General features: G+C 46.2%; 1 protein-coding gene across 1 annotated transcript in view; it reads right to left on the bottom strand.

The window, feature by feature from the left end:
- Positions 1 to 21588, bottom strand: part of ZSWIM8 (zinc finger SWIM-type containing 8) — a 2802584-nt gene that overhangs the window by 1389554 nt on the left and 1391442 nt on the right. The gene's annotated exons all lie outside the window — the stretch shown is intronic.

Here is a 21588-nt window from a genome sequence, read left to right on the forward strand (position 1 = left end):
CCCAGACCGTGATTCGGTGCGCACCGACCATCTTAAATTAGAAAAAAATGCTTTTAAAAGTAAAATCAAGAAACGCACCACTATATAGTAAATAAACATAATAAAGTTATATACAATTACAATTTTATAAAAGTATTAAAATTGTGTTTAAAATCAAAACATTACTAGTATATGTTCCATAATATTGCTGTGAAAAAATTTATTGATACACTTGCAATAGATATTTAACAGTGTGAAGATATAAGTGTGATAGAAGCTTAGATGTGAGGTGCTAAGATAACTAATAAAATCTAGAATTGCAGCATAAGAAGGGACAACGGAGACCACCTTTCCCATTTACATCCCTGGTGAAAGAAGTCAGGAAAATCCAAGTGGGCTCCTGGGAGTACCCTGCTGCTACGGGCAACCTCCTCCAGCACACAAGACACAGACCATGCAGCAGGACCAACCTTACTGTCCCTCGCCACCTGCCTGCTGGGTTCAAGTGAAGCTGATCAGAGACACCTTTAAACCCCTGCCATCCTCCGGAAGAGTGACACCTGGAGTGGGCTGGATCATACCAATGAACACTCCATCAGTCGCTGCGTTCTGCACTTTCCAGTTCTCTATGCACTGCGTCTGCATGTTCTTGTGCACTCTCCTCAACTGCTAAGGACTTCAAGGCGTGCTGCGCTCTACAGTCGTCACTGGGCTCTGCGCTAACCGCTGCATTGCAGGCTCTACTGCAATCCACCCTGAACCATGAGCGCTGCTCTGAGTGGTCTCTGCTTACTGCCCCCAGCACAAAATGCTGGAATCTGTGGGAACATATGTTCTTGCTCTAGCTGCTGCACGGCCAACTGCAGTATAAGCAGAACATTGCAGTGTGCGCTGCGATTTACAGTGAACAAATTGATTTTCAGTGCACGTCCTTGTGCATTTGATCTGCATTTAGCAGCGAACACTTTGCACTGCACTCACAGTCCACTGAGATTCAGAATACACACCGTGACGGGCAGTGCCCGCTGCTCTCCACCCAGACCGTGGCACTCGGCACTGGTGGTTGTGCCTTACAGCGCATCTACCCTAGCACCGCTGCGGGGCCTGCAGGGACCTCGGTGGGGTACCCTCGCGGCCTTAATGCGGGCCCACTACTACGCTGGCAGCTCCTCTCTGCACCCCTCTCCTCCTGCTTCCAGACTATGGATTCGTGTGAGATGTGGTGGTATGGCCGCATTCTGCAGGAGGGCCCCGATGGGTACCGGCTGATGACGGATGCTACCATGTGTGGCAGAGTGCTCCATATAATTTTCTGTCACAGATATTGCCTGTGACTGCCCTTCTTAGGGTGGCCCTCAGCGGGCAGTGTGGTGCCCTCACCCCTGTAATATGCTTTCATAGTTAAGTGGGACTTCAGGTGCCAGTGTCCCTTAGGGTGACGAACTGGTATGGGTGCAAATTCAGGATGGTGAGTGTAAAAATTAAGGACAAAAATTCAGGACAGGAGGTCAAAATTCAGGACAAAAAGTATGTTTTACAGACACATCAGAGGAGGCCGCACTATAGTATATAAGTAATCCTATCTATATACAAACAACATCCATTTGCAAACCTTCCTTCCATCCATTACTCCCTCCATCCACACTTTCACCCTATCCATCCATACAATCATCCGTCCAGTCTTCCTCCCATCCATCAACTCATCCATTTACCCTTTCACCTATCCAGCCATCCTTTCACTTATTCATCCATCCACCCAGTCACTCATCTTTCCACCCATTCACCTTTGTCATCCATCCATCCTCCCTTTGTCTCTCCATTGACCCTTTCACTTAGCCATCCTTCCTTCCATCCACCAATCCTTCTACTCATCCACTCATGAATCCATCCTTTCACTCATCTATCCACCCATTCACTCGCCCATCATCCACCCTTTCACTAATCCATCCATCCTTTCGCTCTTACCCATCTATTCACCCTTTCATTCATTCACCCTTTCACTAATCCATCCAGACATCCCTTCACTCACTCACTCACCTTTTCATAATAATTATGAGCTGAGTCTTTATTTGCAGATTTTTTATTTATTATTATGATTTTGGCTCTCAAAGAGGGCCACATAAAATATACAAAATATAGCACACAACAATTACAGCGCGACCATTACATATCCTAAGGTAAATACGAAACTGACATATGAATCAAAAAGCTACACAAGTCGGACAGTCAAGGTACATCTCCATAGACATATTAATAAATAGCTAAAAATCCTTTAAAAAAGTTAAAAATATGAAAACAGAACATTTCATTGGGAGGGGAATAAAGTGCAATCAGGAAATCGTTCAAAGTGACAATGCCAAGATCCAAACAGATAACTTTTATCCATCTACAACGTAATTTACGAAGCGCCGGGCAGATCAGCAGCACATGCATACAATCCTGGATATTTACTTTACAAAAATTACACAGAGGAGAGGAGCCATTCCATTTAGATAACAGTCGGTTTAACGGTAATAAATCATAACGTAGAAGAAACCAAAATCTGCGGATACCATGTGGTAGGTTCCATCTTACATAGGGCTGAGGGAGTTTCCACAAATAGGAATCAAGGAGATGTTCTACCTTTCTTTTTCCACAAATTATTTTTTTATCCGTCTGGAAACACAAGTCCCATGAAGCTGCTTTTAAAGCAAATTTTAATTGTAAAGAAGAATACAAAAACAAAGCAGTTTCATCTAATTTGAGGAGGATTACAGCTTTTCGAAAATTACGCACAAGTTGAGAAAACTCATTGAAATTACCCAGTAGTTCACTTTTGAGGATAGCTCTCATTGTCCCTATCTTAGCTCTTGCAAGGCAGGCCACCCATCTAACAAGGGCAGAGAGTCCCTGTACCCAGCTACTCCTGAGGCCGAAATCCAGCCTACAGGCAGCTAAGGGGCACGCGGTGTTTAGGGAGGAGAGAGATCTTAGAAGTTTACTCTCTATCTTATGGCAAAAGTTCCACTTTTTCACATCAATAAGTTCAATACCATACAATATTGTTGCGGGGATTTTTGATCTATACACTTCCAATAAAATCGGAAAGTGCCGTTTCCCCGTTGCATGGTAAAGAGAGTTTAAACCTTTGCCATGGGCAATAGCTTTGCGTGTACAATGTTCTATGTGGAGTTTCTCGCTCAAATTAGCCATGATAATTTTCCCCAAAAAAGTATAGGACTTTACCACCTCAAGTTTTTGGCCCCCTATAAACCAACCAAAATCAGCGGAGCGGCACCTCTTCTTACCAGCTATACACATAACTTTGCTTTTAGTGATGTTGATCTTCATATGATGCGCCACAGCAAACATATGAAGCGCATTGAGCCGATTTGCAAGTCCTTTGGGGGATAAATCTAAAATGAGAACATCGTCGGCGTACATCAGGCAAGATATAGGGGACCCCCCGAGCACCGGGGCAATGCCCTCACTAGAAGAAAGGGCTGCGGGTAGGTCCACCGTGTACAGAGAAAACAAAAGGGGGGCCAACAAACAACCTTGCTTAAGGCCATTCAAAGATGGAATTATATCTGAAAGACCCCTTTCGCCTCCCATCAACACCCTACACCAGGTCTCTGTATGTAGAGCCCGCACCAACTCCAATAGGTAGGATGGCAGACCAAGCGCTGCCAATTTTCTCCACAGCGTTTCGCGGTCCACTTTATCGAACGCTGTGGAGAAATCGATAAAGGCAGCATACACCACCCCACCTCTCACCTGAACATACTTATCCGTAACCACATGCAGGGCGGTAAGGTTGTCTAACGTACCGTGGTCCCTACGAAAGCCAGTCTGTTCTAGCGGAAGAATATTATTCTCCTCGACCCAATCGGAGAGGGCTTTTTGTAAACATTTCGCAAACACTTTTCCGATGGAGTCGAGGAGAGCAATCAGCCGATAATTACTGGGGCTGTCCCTAACTCCCTTCTTGAAAATAGGGACCAGGATACTACCCCTCCATGAATCAGGGACCATTTTCGTCATAAAACATGCTTTAAACAGGGGAAACAGGATTTTACTCCACCTTACAGGATCAGATTTCAGGACCGTCATAGGGAGTTCATCGGGTCCCATTGCCCCGGAGACCCGCATGTTTTTTATCGCCATCTCAATTTCCTTCTCAACGGGGTAGTTAGTAAGCCCCAGGGGAGTAGCACTAATGACATTATCATTGCCTAAATTACCACTGGTGTCAATATCGTTACTTAAAATCCCATTCCCAGCATAGAGTTCCCGAATATAAGATATCCAATCCTCTTCCGCTATAGGGATAGGCGAGGGGCCAAGTCTAGACCCACACCCTTTACCAATTATTGTCCAAAAATCTCTAGTCCTACCATGGACCACCGATTCCCTCAAATTAATCCATACATTATCCTCCCGTTCTTTTTTTAATTTTAATTGGACTCTGCTTCTCTTTCTTTTTAACCTTGATATTTCTTTACCACGATCCATAACCCTATCAAGATATTGTTTGCGAACCAGTTTGTTTATTTCCTTATTCAGGCTATGCAGTATACTCGGGACCGCTACCCTATTTCTTGGTCGAAAAATTTTTTTGGCATAAGAAGTGATGTTACGTACAAATTCTTCAAAATATGCTATTTCATTCCCATGCCACTTATTTAAAACCAATAGGGTCTCGTCTAGAAAGTCCTGTACCCCATTAATGGCATTTGGATTCCAATAGCACCTTCCCGAGGAGGCATGGAAAGCGACGTCACTACCCTTAAAAGACCAAGGTGCCATTGTCAAAGGCTTTAAGGAAAGAGTAACAAGCAATATACTATGGTCGCTCAACGGAGTAAATATTATCTTAATATCCTGCACAAAAGGGAACAAACCGTAGTCTGCGATAACATAATCCAAAATAGAGGTCCCAAACGGAGACTTGTGAGTAAATTTTGCAGGCACGTCAGACGGGAATCTCCCATTTAATATCAGTCCATCGACAGCCTCTAATTCATTTAGTAGGATCTTCCCTCTTTTATTTGTCACTAATTTATCAGGAAAGAGTGCCTGCGGGACAAAATACGCCTCTTCTTTAGGTGTATTCCTAAATAGATTCAGGCTAAAATTAGATATTTTACAATTCAGGTCTCCTACCAACAGAATGTACGGGGGGGATGGGACATTTTTGATTAGGTCAATATAACGAAATACCTGCTTTAAAAGCGCATTAAAACACTCTTCCGGAGGGATATAAACATTCAAAATTACCACAGGGGATTTTATCCCATTATTAAACAAATTGTCGATAGTTACAGCAAGGAACAATTTACTAGGATCCATGTAATGACTAAATTTCCACTGTAATTTATTAGACAATAGGCAAGCAATCCCGCCCCTGGCATGGCCTTTCTTAGAAGGAACGGCGGGAACTTCCAGAACATAGTAATCCTTAGAGACCTTCAGCATATCAATACACCACGTTTCCTGCAGGCAAATCACATTTGCTCCTAGAGAAAAAAGCAACTCAAACTTCTCAGGGCTACTGTGAATCCCTGCGGCATTCCAGGAGATAATATTTAGTGGGGTGTTAAAGGTGCTGGAACAATCTTGGATCATCTTTAGATTTAGTAGATAAGGCACTTTGCAGCCAGTTCCACTGATTATTGTCCTCTACCAGAGAGGAGTTCTGAGTCAGCGGAAGAGGCTTCACTTGTGAGACCAAGCGTTTTCCCTTAGCTACCCAAATCTTTAGGTCCCTAAGAGGGGAGGCTACCCCATTTTGTCCCTCCCTTCTGGGTACCTCCCCAAACTCCAAGATTTTATTTCCAGGGTTAAAGATCGGGAGAATATCAATGCCTATACGTTGGAAGTTTTCAGCTTGCTGGAGTATCAGATTTACAATAATAGGAGAATAAAATTTCACCCTTATACTCGTTACATTGGCTTCACCAAACAGGGAGACTAATTCAATATCCCTAGTTTGGATATGATGTAAACTATTAATTTCACTAAAGCGCTTAAGAAGCCAGGCTCTGTTTAAAGGCAGGTCAACGTCGAATAGAGGTAGAAAATCTAACACAAGAGTTTCAAGTGGAATGTTTAAAGTTGTTAAGGAGCGATCCGGGAAATGGCGATCTCCATTCCCCGAAACTACACGGAAAGGAGAGGCCAAAGGGTTAAGGGCCCCAGGTGGATTTTGTATAGCAGCTTCAGTCATTGGTGGTTGAGGCAGACTGGTAGGGAGGCCCCCCCTTTGAGAGGAGGATTCCAAAGGCATTGGGGGACACACATCACTTTCTACCTTAAAAAAGGTACTAATGGGTAAATTCTGTTCAATATCAATCTCTGCCTTTCCAGAAGTAGAAGATAGCTCCAAATCAATCACTTCATTCTCCAGTGTAGAGACAGGATTTTGAAAAATTATCCGGCGCTGCCTTTTCTTCCTATATTTACGAGTTGGTTTCCTTTTATTCCCCTTGTTGCTTCTGAATTTCACATTTTTTGCATTAGCCTCGTTTTTAACCTCGGGAGAATTTATTTTATTTTCCGACATGAAGATGGGAAAAAGGTCTTGAGCCACTTTAGGTTCAAAAATGGATTTGTTTTCCTCCGTTATTACTAGAACTGAGTCATTTATACAGTTAGGCACTGCAGTTAAGGAAGTAGCCGCCGTATGTGGTATCAAAACCGATGTCCCAGCTTTCATGTCAAGCTCTACTAAAGCCACGTTTATTTCCCCCCCAGTCCGACCATGTTCGGTCATGAGGGGAACATTCATAAAATCCGGTGACTTTTGTAGCAGAGTCTTCAGTATTTGGGTAACGGATTCCAAAATACAATCCGAATTGCCAACAAATTTCCCTAAAAGAGTTAAAATAGAGGCTAGTAATTGTTCCAACGCAACCATAGATTCAGAGATAGGTTTTTCACATGCTTCCAATGGATGGCAGATGCCAGAAAGATTAAGGCCAGGGGTCCCGGAAGCGACTAACAGGTCGGACATATCCTGGTCATTCAATGAGGGGGTACTACTACATAGCATTAGACCAGAAGGGGTAGCACCCCCAGGGGATTTATGATGGGCCAGGGACCCCCTATTCGCTATATCTACATACCGACCACAGAGTTCATGATCAATTAGTAATACGGATAAGTCACCATCCAGCTTATCCTTCGACGTGGTTTGAGACATAGGTGGAGGATTCATAGAATCCCTCTCATGTACTAATGAATTGAGTTTGCTTTCCCCATTCCCTTCAAGGAAAACAGGGGAAGAAGGCACCACGGGCACAGGTAATTGTAGTGCGAGCTGCGACGAAGAGATCTCCAGGCATGTACTAGGTTGCATAGGAACCTCCTGAGATGGGGCACCGGAAGCTTTTTTAGGGGCTAAATTAGCGTTCTTAGGGGAGGGCAGAGCCCAAAGCTCATACAAATGGCATTGACCCTTAAGGGGGGGATTATTTACCGATTTATTTCTAGTGCGAATAGTTCCCTTCTTTGCACTAGGCATACCACCCACTTCCCTACCAGAACGAAGTTTCTTGGACATATTATCAACAGTGTGACAACAATGAATTACCTCCGAATGAATGAATAAAATAAAACAATATACCACAATAATAATAATTGTCCTGGAGATGCGACAAGGGCCGCCCGAAAATAAAGTCAGAGGAAGATAACTGGCAATAAAGTCTTCCGCATATAGTCAGGCGTATTTCCAGTGGAAAAAGTATCAGTCACTTTTAGGGCAATAAAACAAACAATGAAAATAACCGGGCCCAGCCCAGCCTACCTCGGCCACTGAGGGCCACAGAGGGCCCGCCCTTTGCCCGGGCTTAGCCCGGCGTCCCGCAAGCGTCCCGCTTGCCGTGAAGGGCGTGTCCTAAATAGGAGGAGCAAGGGGCGGGAAGAGACACCAGGTGCAATCCGGTCTTCACGCGCTGAAGCCTGGGTCTCGCAGTCCCAGCCCCTGTCTATCAGCCTCACAAACAGGAAATCCAAGTGCCGCGTTTACTCCGTTTTACCTCCGAGGAGCAGGCAACACCAAGCGCAGTACAAACACGGCAGTCAAAGAACAGCTGCGAGCGGCTCCCGCGAAGCGGGGGCCGCGAGCTGTAAATAGTCTTGTCAGGTGTTCAGGGCGGAGCGAGCAGCCAGCAAACAGGGCGGAGCAGGGGCGGGAAGAGACACCAGGTGCGCTCCGGTCTTCACGCGCTGAAGCCTGGGTCTCGCAGTCCCAACCCCTGTCTATCAGCCTCACAAACAGGAAATCCAAGTGCCGCGTTTACTCCGTTTTACCTCCGAGGAGCAGGCAACACCAAGCGCAGTACAAACACGGCAGTCAAAGAACAGCTGCGAGCTTTATTTGCAGAGTTGCATACAGAAGAGGCCTCTCAAGAATTTCACCCTTGTTGTAGTTCTTAAGGCAAGTTCTAGGATAGGCCATGGGGCGGATATACCCCTCACCCTCAATCTAAAATGGCACGCTTCTTCTCCGAATATCGATGAACGCAGAAACTGAGCAGGCAGGTTGAGTTCAGTAACTTACGGGCAATATACACGACAATGGACTGAGGGACTCCTAAAGTTGCAACCAGGCACATGCTGCCTTCAGTACACGCCGAGGTCTGCCTCAGATGCTTACCTTGTTCTTGACTGGTGAATGTCGAAGTGGAGAGCCATAAGGAGTCTTGAGGTAAAGGTATGGATGCCAGTAGCCAATAGGTCTTGCATTTGGGACCTTATAAGTGTTTAGTCATGCAAATGCAACAGTTAATGTTGCTGCAGTAAGTATAGAATGCTGCATAACTAAATACTTATAAGGTCCCAAAGGCAAGACCTATTGGCTATGCCAATGCTTGTTTCCCTTACCGACGTTCACGCCACCATTTTCATAACTCTGCTGGTACTTCTCTCACCGGCAGATAACTTTTCTTTGTGTGCCCTGGAAAGCAGTTCTATTTTCTGCACTTTACTAATTCACCCCCTGCTCCAGCCCTTCTGCCTCTTCATCACGGAGCAGGGCATGTCCAGAGGGGCATAGTCTGTTTCTCCACCTCCTCTCAGCTCACTGGCAGCCTCCTTCAGCTATAGATGCCCCTTTAGGAGTGTTTTCAGGCCACTTCCAGCCCCCATTTCTATTCTCCAATTTTAACCATTTAGTTGCTGTTTACTTACAGTGCACATTTCCCTACAATAGAAATAGACTGGTCCTCTTTGACTAATTGATGATAATGAGATGGGGAAGCTTTCAAAAGTGATTTGAATAATTTTATTTATTCTTCAGTGGAGCAAGCTGTTGCAGCTTCCAATGTCAAATAATATTGAGAATTTAATGATCACTAGGATATCCAAAACTTTATTGGTCCATTCTGCGGGGAAAGCAGAAAACGAAAAATGTCTTCTTTACCTATCAAAAATAAACAACTTTCTTCTTCCAATGATAATGTTGCACTACTGAACAGGGCGGTTCCTTCATGCCAGACAGAGACCTCTGCTCCTGTAGTGATGGCAGGGCCCTGCTTGCACACATTGCTATGTTATCATAGGCTTATTAGAAGTTTAAACGCCAGTTTGCCTTTTTGCCGCTTTTGCACACAACACTGCATGTAGCTGTTGTTGTAAGTTTGACTTTGTGACTATCTTCACATGAGAATGGCTTGTTTTCAACATCCCCTAGAATGACATGCGACCTTAGTCTGCATAGTGAGTGCTGAAGCCTCCAAGATTATCATAACAATGTTAGCTGTTATTCGGGCCGATCGGCTCACGCTTAGACACAACATGCACGCAGATGCAGCTAACTGAAATTCTGGCGCCTTTAATATTGCACTGCATGCATGACTTTAGGCACTTGGAGAAAATCCATTTCCAGAGAGAGAGAGAGCTTTTACAGATCCTGATGTGATTCACCTCTGCTGATCTTGGAGGTATGGGGTTCCCCATTCAAGCCTAAGAGACCTTCTATATTTTATAAAACATAGTTCCTAGCTAGGGAGGTGGCATACAAGGACCTGTTTCCACTATCATTCTAATATGATTTCTCCTTTTGTGTTTTATGGAATTGGAACAATTCTGATCGTATTATTTTTAATCATATGCCTGAAATAAACATTTTAAACTTTATTGTGTCTCTTTTTACTCATGTTGTGGACTGGTATGAGAATAACAAACAAAAGAGTGTTCTTGATACCACCATTCCTAAGAGTACCCTAAGTCACATGTTCTGGGTTGTCTAATCATTGGTACCTTTGCTATAGGACGAAGAGCTAACGTGACACTGATGCAAGTCGGTTAGGGGTTCTAGGTGCTGAGGTGAGTTTTTTGGTCCACCACAATTCACTGAGGTCCTGGGTCTCTGTGCACAGTTCTGTGTATGAGCAGAATCCCTGCAACATGGCACACCTAACAATGCAGTCTTATTTTGAGACTCTCGAGTAGTGCTTATAACAGTCCACGACGCCCTCACTGTTGTTTCCGCTTGACAGTGGTGACGGAATAATCTACCTATAGTTACATAGGTTTTTTCAAGCTTGATAATTTAAAAAGGTTCGTACTTTGAGTTACTACCCATTAGTGCTACACTAGATTTTCTTTGTACTTCTTCTCTACTGTGTCCTTATGGCGGACGTTGAGATCCTCCACCATAGTAAGGTTGCCGTCCGCAATTATTCGCAGACGTATGGCGTCACTGTGGATGGCATGGTGGTAGTGTTTGTGGTGAGTGCTGAAGCGGCATACCCGTTTAAGCTTTTCTACTCGTGGGTTACCTATCCTGCGGTTAATGCGGATTCTGGGCTGTTTCACATTTATATTTCCACGGCCGTGCCTCTGAACTACACCCCATATAGTACGCTGGAGATTCCTAGTTCAGCATGGCAGCATCGAGTTTGATTCAATGGCGCCCAACCCCAATCGGTAATAGCGGTTCTGTTGGGCCCTGTGTCTATTCCCGGGGCCACGTGGCCGGTTTTGGACGGTTAAACACAGCACCCGCGTTACCTCACGGTCACTATAGATGAGTTAAATGTGTTTTATGGCTCCCTCTTTGGGGTGCTTCGGGCTTTAGTGCAATACGTACCCACAATGTCCAGATGGGGCCACCTGGTGCTGCGGCTCAACCAGCTGGACCGGCCGGGATGAAAATTAATCCTGCCATGGTTAATTCCGTTATGGGCAAGCAGCGCCAAGATAAGGATGATATGCCTTTTTGGCATTGTGAGAAATTTGACCAGCTGGAAGCAGTGTTTCTTAATACGAATCCTGTTGAGGAACACAGGATTCTAACAATCAGTTTGCGAAAAGACTTAATACCTGAGGTGTCTGATTGTGAGACCTGGGGTCAGATTTTTGCGACAGTCTATACTAAGTGCTTAGGCACTCCGTCTATGGCTGTCCTGCCCTCCATCATTAAGCGTGTACAGGATGAAAACGGTGCGGAGGCGGCTGTTGAATTGGGAATGAGACTCGTGGGAGTGTTTGAGGTAGTTTCCGATCTCGTCCTTGCTAATGTGAAGGGAGATGCGGTACACTTCCAGGTGTCTAATGCTCTACGAGATGTTCCTGATGCCGATAAACCCAGGCAGTTACCTAAAATCATTGCCAAGGCTTATAAGACCATTGGCCGCAATAGTTTGGGTGTTAAACCTTTTGCTAAGACAGCAGTGCAGAAGCAAACTCCGGAGCGGAAATCTAATAAAGATGAATGCCCCAATCTTCCAATGCAATGGAATAAAAAAAAAAGGGGAAACAGCAACAGAAACAGGGGTCACATCCTGCATCGCCGGTACCTGTGTCTACTGAGCGCACATATGATTTGCGCAACCGCAATAATATTAGGTCACCTGATCGTTTTCAGGTTCCTGATCAACGTTTTCCTCGCTCTTTGCAGGATATATCGTTCTCACCAACCGGTGGAGGAGATGGCGGCAAAGGTCGAGGTGCGCAACAGAGCAGTGAGCAGCCCCGCAAGACTGAAGGTAAAGGCAATCAAGACGACTTTCAGCGTCATCGACCCCAGTTTAAAAATAAGAAAGTTGCTTCTTTAACAGCGAGATATGCCACGGATAGTGAGAACACAGCTTTGGAACCTGACGCTGTTAGACAGCTCGGCAGAAATTACAGTAGGGCGGGAAGCATTACGTCCATTTTTGAAGGGGACAGCAATTGACACGTTCGTTGCTGTTGAGACAGCTGACACTAGAGTAGCTCCCCCTAAAAGACTCTATGAAATAGTCCTTTTAATTGAAGGTGACATACAACGTACGATAAAAGGGGTATTTTGTGAAAATCTGGCAACTACCTATGACATTTTGTTAGCGGAGGCAGATTGGCCACCACCCTTCTTTCTGGCTGCTCCCAGGGGGGGGTGGGATGGGGGGGGGGGGGGAGGGGAGGTAATCCTCCCTAGTTTCGTACATACTGTGCCAAAGGAGCAGGCCCTCCATTTTGCAGAAGAGTGGGCTAAGGTGCTTACACCGACATTGTACCGTACTCAATGTGGATGGGACAAATTTTCCCCCAGACATGAGATACCATTGCGGTCTATGCCACAGCCTCAACCACAATATCCCATGCGACGTGAAGCGAAAGTTCCCGTGGCAGAAATTCTTGAACAATTGGAATATCAAGGTGTGATTGAAACGTCTGTGAATAATCCTCTTTTTACTGTGACTAAGTCTGATGGCTCGTACCGTTTGGTATTGGATTACCGGCACTTACACTCCCACTGTCGGGCCTGCGCAGTACAGAATACTCAACAGGTCAGCCCTTGTGGATAGTCTCGTGCGTAAATGGTTTAAGACCACACTTGACATATCCAATGGATTTTTTTAGCCATAACCTGTCCTCTATTAGTAGTCAATGGAAGCTTTCACAAGTGGCGGCAAACAATAACAGTTCCGAAGATTAGCTATGGGCTATAAGAACAGTCCAGGCGTCTTTGCCGCACACATAGTCTCTCTTTTGGAGAGGCTCGACCCTGATGCATGCTCGCATGTTGATGACATTGATCTCACAGACAACGAATTATGGCAGCATCTGTGTCGCATTGACCGCATCATCTGTATGTTTGCGGACTTCGGTTACAAATTTAACTTTGCGATATCACACATTGCAGAGTTTGCAGTGTTGTTCTTGGCCTATGAGCTCAACAATGAAGGTCGATGTTTGGCACCTCACTTCTTGGAGGAATGCGCACAATTGCCCGCTCCTACAATTCTGAAAAAAATACAATCTTTACTGGGTTTTTTTAACTTCAGGAGTACTTACATTCTCGATTATGCCCAGCGTATCAAGCCACTTTATGCCTTGGTACAACCTACTTACTCCAAATATTGCTGGCTGCCTGATCTTTCTACAATTTTGCAAAGTTTGCAGTCTGATCTTCTTGAATCTAAATTCTTACTGACTCGTGACAACCACACCAACCTGATAATAAGAATTGTGCCTGGGGTGGTGAGTTTCACGTACCTGACATTGAATGAGGTTGACACAGCCCCTATCGCTTACAAGTCACCCTTGTACACTTCGGCTGAAATGCGATTTTCCTCTGTGGGACAAGTTTTGACTGCAGTGCAGATGGCGATTCTTAAAGAACGTGTGCTGTCGCAGGGGAAACGCATGTTGGTTGTTACACCGTATCCTGCCTTGGAGGCAGTGACAAAAGCCAGTGTACCAAAGTCAAAAGATTTGCATCCTCTGCGGATACAATGGGCAACATACTTTACGTCTCCGGATGTCACTTTTATTTTTGATTCCTCTTTGCAAACTCAGGAGTACTTGCAGTATGAATTCGTTCATCTGGCTCCTCTGACCATGCGTCCGCTGGAGGATTTCCATTGTATCATTTCCATGGATGGATCGGTGCAACCCGCGAAGAGGTCAAAGCATGCGTATTCAGCGGCCTGTGCGATAGTGGTTGATACTATGGTGAATGGAGGGTTCAAGTCCAATGTTGTGCATACACAGAAATTAGGGGATTATATCGACCAATTGGCAGAGCTCCGTGCTCTGGTGCTCTGATTGCTGATCCTAGTGTGACTACTCTTATTGTAAGTGACTCTTACTACTATGTACAGTCTTACAACAACAATTTATTCTTTTGGACTCAGGATGACTATTGTGATTCCAAAGGTAGCATGATTAAACACAAAATGCTATGGGTTCGAGTGGCTGAACTTAAAGAATGGCTCCCACTCGTCTTTGTAATCCATACTCTTGGTCACCAACGTGTGGGGGCACATGCTGTTGGTAACGGTCTGGCTGATGAAATAGCCAAGACGGCAGTTGCGACATATGTAGTAGCAGCAGCTACACATTCCAAAAGTAAGATTGATGATGACATCTTGGCAGCTATTGCCGCAACAGAGAAGGGAGGTAATTACCCTAGAGGTTTACCGTCTAAATACTCTTATCATTTAAGTCCTGATAAAGTTCCCTATGTGAGAATTAACAACGTTGGTGACAGGTTGATTCCCAACGCGGACCGCAGGCAGACTTTGATAACAGCGGCTCACGAGGGTATGGCCTCGGTGCATGCCGGAGTGTCAGCTACTGTATTTCTCCTACAACAGCATTACTGGTGGGGTGGATTGTACAAACAGACACATGATTATGTCCTTCATTGTGACATATGCCAGCAGATTAAGCCTTCTACTGCTGAACGCCCACTCCAGACACAGTTGTACATATCTAATAAACCACTTGGGTGTGTTTATTTAGATCACTGCGGTCCTTTCCCTTCAGAAACTGCTTATAAGTACATCTTAGTTGCAGTGGATTTGTGCACACGCTTTGTTTGGGTGTGGCCACAAAGGAGTGCAGATGCCTGAACTGTCATAAGGGATTTGCATGTCTATGTTGGAATTTTTGCATGTGGTACCTTTCATTCTGACCAGGGTCCAGCGTTCGCCTCTAAGGCTTACAAGGATGCCATGGCTTCATTGGGGGTCCAAGTCAAATTTTCATCTCCATACAGGTCTTGAGGGCAATAGTGTTGTGGAGCGGATGAACTGTGACTTAAAGCAGTCCTTGACAGCTAAGATTTTAGGTACAGGCCAGAACTGGCTAGCCCATCTCTATAGCGTTCATCGTGCACTTAATAATCTCCCTAGAAGGTCTCTGGATGGGCGGACCCCATACGAAATGCTCTTTAGCATCAAAATGTTTGTTCCGGTCCTTGAGGGTCTTGACATGGCGGCGTCTCCTGCATCCTTTGACGTAGATACACAATCTGAGGTTTTACAGAACCGACAAAAGACCAGAGACAGTCTTGCAAAGGATCACTTGCCCTCCACATCTGATGCTGCTCTTCAGATTCCGGTAGTGGGCTGGCTACCCCGAGTAAGTGACCTGGTCCGTGAGTAGGTGGAGAACAAGAAAGAGTTTGGCCCCTAATATCGAGCACCAGTTCCTGTACTTGCAGGGCACAAGAACAGTAATTTTACCTCCACTTTCTGGTCGCAAAGGAAAACAGGTACATCCCCATTGACAATGTCAAATTACACGAGTGGCCGATTCTTCTTAGTATGACATCTGCAGTCCCTTGATCAGCAATGCTGAGAAATTCTGTTTTGGCTCTGGCGAGTACCACCGGACCTGACGTTGCCATGGAGATGCCTACAGTTACAAATTCTTTATTGACTCCACCTGCTGGTGATCCTTTGATGATACGGAGTATACTTCCCCCACAGATTTGTCAATGCCTGATTTGCACACAAGTGCAGTTAACCAGTCATGCTTTTCATTTGACACTGACTCTACATCAAAGTCCCCATCAAAAGTTTCGATTTTTGCAGTTTGGTTTAAAAAACATTTTTTGATACCCCCTTGGACTTACATTTGGCTGGTGCTTTTCTCGATTTTTTTTCATTCATGTCAATTGGATTTGTGGTGTATTTTTTCCGCTTTGTGAACAGTCATTATGTTAAAGAAAGATCTACAATTAGACTTATTGATGGAACTTTGGCACCCCACTGCTCATCACATAGAATGAAAAGGGACCGGACTTATGTGAATATCACTGCGTGGCCTGTCTTGGATGGGATTGTGTGGGATGCTGTAAAATTTCAGATCTATGGCCCCACAGAGGTTATAAATGTCCCCAATGTGCTTCGTGTTTCAATAGGGGATGTAGTGAAACAAAACATACGATTTGATGATTGGGATGTCCATGCCGTAGAGGCTCTGTTATCCGATTTGAAATATTATGCTGCTTTTGATGCTGAAGATTTGTATTTAGATTCAGCCAATTATGCAGACTTGTTTTGCTACCAACATTATGGCAATCACTTTCTGCATAGAGCTAACACGTTTAGAAATGTGGTCAATCATACACAATGGGAACATTGTCCAGCTCCCATTGAAGGCAGTTCGAAAACTCTTTTAAAGAAGTTTACTTATTTTAATAAGTCCAATCCTGAGATATTTTATTTTAAAATGACTGCTATGTCCTCTTCCAAAGTTAGACTTACCCACACCTAATTATTGTATTCAAAGTCCTTTATCAATCAATTGGCTGTAGGGGGCTATGAGCTGTGGAAAGATACTGTTGACCTTAATTCTGTTTGGGGTTTTAAAGGCTGGCAGGTCCAAGGCACTGAGGCTTTGCATCGTGCATATCTCATCCCAAACCATGTGTTGTTTTTGAATTCGACTATTTCACAAACCACCAGCTTTGGACTGGCTATGTCTGAAAAGTGAAATGCTCCTTCAATTCCTGAGTTGGGAAAATACCCTACATGGTACAATCACTCCTTTAGGTCCCTTACTGTGTTACAATCCTGTTGATACCCGAGGTTGGTTGCTATGGCAAAAAAGTTCAGATTTGTGCCAACATCGTTTTCTGGGTCTGGCCCCAGGTTATACACAGGTTAGAGTGGACCCTCGTTTTGAAAGTAACCATACTGTTACAACCTATTCAGTAGGCAAATTATGTCAAAGTTGGCTCAAACATTCCACCTTAGCGTCAGTTAAGCTCCATTTGTCCAAATTAACTGAAGATGTTGATCTAAATGATTTTGTTAAACGCCCTGCAGGTGGCAGGTAGAAAAGATGTATTTATGGGTTACATGCAGTGTACAGCGAAGTTTGGAAGCTACCTCAAATAGAAGCTGCCTCTAGATTACGTGCAATCGACCAGGCTAATTTAGAGAAGGTGCTTGCAGTTGTTGATAACAGTATTAACACACTTTCTTCCCGAATTTACACATTGGATAATATTGTTTCATCTGCTGTTGATATCGTACAGGATGAAGTGTCTGTTTTTTACCATGGTCAAAATCGATTGCGTTCAATCATGCAATTTGCTTGGACATTTCTGACGTTAAAGGCTGGTAAAGTTCCATGCAACTACATGACTACCTCTTCTCTATTTTTACCATTCAATTTGAATGTAAAACAACAATTTATGTCTATGAAGGATGCTACATATTCCCTTTTGCATACTGAAAAATTGGAACCTTTACCATTTTCTGTGGCTGAATAGAATTCAGCTGTATGGCTCATTCATGGGTTAATAATGTTGCCTTTTCCCTTATTTAAATTCGATTCATGTATGAAGTACTATGCCATAGGCAGTACCTTTGGGAAGTGCCTATCTGCATGAAGTATGGTCTCTGCCATTCACCAATAGATGCCTGAGGGAGGGTAAAAAGTTTATTTGAAGGGTGAAGATTGCACTTCAACACCTGATCACTCATTAGTTTGCAGGAACATCCAATTGCACGGCTCTTGTAATTCTAATGCACTGAATTTAGCATGCATTTTAAAAGGAAATCCTGTCCCGGCTATAACTCAGACTTTCACGCTGCTAGCAAACGGTAGTTATTTGCTTTTAAATAATGAAGATTGCTGTGGTAAGCTGGCAGTGATTCCGTACATTGTGACTGTTTTCCAACTTGTAGTCTGTTGCAAAAATGTGCTATTCCCTCCTCCACATGTGAAGCGCGATGTATCCATCTCGCCTTCCATTCCGACCTTGAAAGCAGAGTTCAACAAGATGAGTCCTATAAGGGCTCTATTGTCTCAAAAAGAAGTCACCCTTTCTTCTTCGCGTGAAACAATTGTCCTTCATGTGGCAAACGTTCCCACGAGGTGCATGCCCTTTTGAATACTGATCTCCCCCTGCATTTCGGTGCTGTGATTCACACTATAGTCAATGCCTTGTCGACCACAGGCTTGGCGCACTTTTTTAAGATAGTAAGTTCTGGCCTTGTGACCTCATTCCAAACTATATTTGGTGCGATACCGGCATTTTTTCATTCTATTTTTTCCAGCCTCTTTGGCGGTTTACCGTTAATTCTCACCTTGGCTGCCGGTGTACTGCTGTCAATATGTTTGCTCAAAAATGGCTGCACAATCTTTGCCACAAGACAACCTGCCTCGGCTGCTCCAACTTCGTAACAGGATGTTTGAATACTATGGAACGCTACCCCTGTCTACTTTGAGTGTGGCGTATGGATTATCTTTCCGGTTTTTGTACTTTACATGCGTGCAACCGGTCTTCCATTGCCTGGATTGCCGTTTTGAATGGGCTCTGGATTTGTGCCTCTGCAATATGGTGTCTGCTAACCTGGATTATGATCTACTAAAGAGTCCCTTAGTTGCTCATGAGTTAGACTGTTCAGGTATTGGAATAATGGCATGCGCAGCGGCATATGGAGTCCTAGGACATTGGAACATATGGACTGCAACCCCTGACTTTCTGGCATGCAGTTATCTCGAAGAACACCCGAGTTGTCCTGTGATAGTGCTAGAGGCTCCGGCTGTCGAAGAACATGTATGTTCTTTTCCATTACTGAATTGGATGGCCGAAATGTTCTCTGATGACAACAACGACTTCCTATTGGAGGCAATTGCAACGTACTGTGCCTATACGCTGCTGGATTGAAGTGACATTTTTTCTACTTCATAGACACGTACTGGACTCATGATTTTTTATACATTTTTCCTTTCTACACATTACAGGTGTTGGGACACTTTACAAACCATGTTTTGTGGTTACCAATTCTGAATTTTACTCCCAATTATCCAGTTTAGCAACATTTTGAACTTGCTTCTGTCTCAATCGAACTTGAACGACCTTTGACCCTGCTCGCAGGCAGGTCACTACCCACGCCACCACACGGCCGCCAGCTGCCTCATGTCTTGCTTCTTGCGCCTGCTGGTTCCCGCCGTTTCCCGATCCTTTCCCGCCGCTGCGTCCCTGCGGCCCGCCCCCCTGCTCCCCATTAGCCACCCCGCTCCCGCCTCCCAGCTACTTCTCCCTCCCTATCTCCCTCTTAAGGGGGCCGCGCAGTGGCATAGTAGCAACTTTTGACACTGCTCGCAAGCAGGTCGTTCCCCACGCCACCACGAGGGCGCCAGCTGCCTGCTTCGTGCCGCCCGCTGGTTCCCGCTGTTTCCCGATCCTTTCCCGCCTGCGTCCCCGTCTCCCTGCTCCCCATTGGCCACCCTGCTCCCGCCTCCCAGCTGCTCCTCCCTCCCTAGCCCCCTCTTATGGAGGCCGCACAGCGGCCGCACGTGTGCCGCTGGCGCGCCGAATGCGCGCCAAAGGCAAGCCCATCTGCGATTGTCTGCGCAGTACCCCTGGACTGCGCGAACCCAGTGAACGCCACAACACCAGACTCTGCTACGACGCCAGCACCCTCCACGTACTCAATGCCGGCCGAAACCACACCTGCTTCCTAGCCGCCCCGAAACGGACTCACAGACCTTTCTCCTGCCACACCTGCAGCTTCACCTGCGACAGAACCACCAAACCCCCAAGGACTGGACCCAACCACCTCCGCTGCATACTCCTCAACACCCGCTCCGCACGCAAACAAGCCGTCGAGCTCTGGGATCTGCTCGACACCTCCGTCTCAGACGTGGCCTTCTTGACCGAGACCAGGTGGAATGGCTCCTCGGCGCCTGACATCGCCATAGCCATCCCGGACTGCTACAGATCACCCGCAGGGATCGTGCCAACGGAATCGGAGGAGGAATAGCCATAGTCCACAAGTCCAACCTCAAGGTCGCCTCCCACGCATACGACACCCTCAACACCGCCGAATATCTGCACTTCCGGATCCACACCGACCCCAACACCACCCTCAGAGGAACACTCATCTACAGACCACCCGGACCCCGAGCTCAATTCAGCGACTCCATCGCCGACTTCGCCAGCACCCACGCACTCGCCTCCACGGACTTCATCCTCCTCGGAAACCTGATTTTCCACGTCGAGAACAATAACGACGCCAACTCCACCACCCTGATCGACAACCTCGGCCTCAGACAACTCGTCACCGCACCCACCCACGCCGCCGGCCACAAGCTGGACCCCATCTTTTCCACAGGCACCCACGTCGCCTTCAACCACACCACCGAACTCCACTGGACCGAACACCACTGCATCCATTTCACCTTCAACAAACCAACCACGCACCACCGCACCCAACAGCTACCTTGCCGCTCCTGGAGCAAAGTCACCGAAGACCAGCTAATCACCATCCTCGCCAAAACCCACCCACCGGCCCTACCAACCCAGACATCGCAGCCCGCAACCTCAGACAGTGGATCGATGACTGCGCCAACACCCTCGCCCCACTCAAGAAACCCTCCAACAACCACGCCAGCAAGAGAGCCACCTGGTTCACCGACGAGCTGCAGGCCTCCAAACGCGCATGCCAGAAACTGGAGAAGATATGGCTCCACGAACACACTCCGACAACCACGCAGCCCACAAGGAAGCCACCCGCAAACACCTCATCAGATTAGCCAAGAGATCCTCCTTCAAAGACCGCCTGGACAACAACGCACACAACAGCAAAGAGCTCTTCAGCATCGTAAAGGAACTCTCCAACCCCAGCGCTAACGACATACCGCTCTCACAAGAACTGTGCGACTCACTAGCTATCTTCTTCCACCGCAAGATCACTGACATCCATGACAGCTTCAACACCATGACCATCCCGACTACGCCAGACCCCACCTCCCCTGTGAACACCACCAGCACCAACCGCCTGACCTCCTGGTCCAACATCAACGACGACGAGACACGCAAGGTCATGAACTCCATCCACTCAGGATCTCCGGCAGACCCGTGCCCACACCACGTATGCAACAAAGCAGACGCTGCCATTGCACCTCAACTACGGAAGGTCATCAACATCTCCTTCAAAACAGCGACATTCTCGGAAAGCTGGAAACACGCCGAAATCAACGCCCTCCTCAAGAAGCCCAAGGCGGACCCCAAGGACCTCAAGAACTTCCAGCCCATCTCCCTGCTCCCGCTCCCGGCGAAGGTCATCGAGAAAATCGTCAACATGCAACTGGCCCGCCACCTGGAAGACAACAACATCTTAGACCCGTCCCAGTCCTGATTCAGACGCAACCACAGCACAGCCCTCATTGCCGCCACAGACGACATTAGGCACCAACTAGACAACGGCGAAACATCAGCCCTCATCCTCCTGGACCTGTCAATCACCTTCGACACAGTCTGCCATCGCACTCTAAAGACACGCCTCCTAGAAGTTGGAATTCAAGAGAAGTCCCTAGTCTGGACCACGTCCTTCCTCTCCGGCAGAACCCAGAGCGTCCACCTCCCGCCCTTCCGATCCGAAGCCACCG

This window comes from Lissotriton vulgaris, chromosome 5, assembly GCF_964263255.1.
Source record: "Lissotriton vulgaris chromosome 5, aLisVul1.2, whole genome shotgun sequence".
In the NCBI taxonomy this organism is placed as follows: Eukaryota; Metazoa; Chordata; class Amphibia; order Caudata; family Salamandridae; genus Lissotriton; species Lissotriton vulgaris.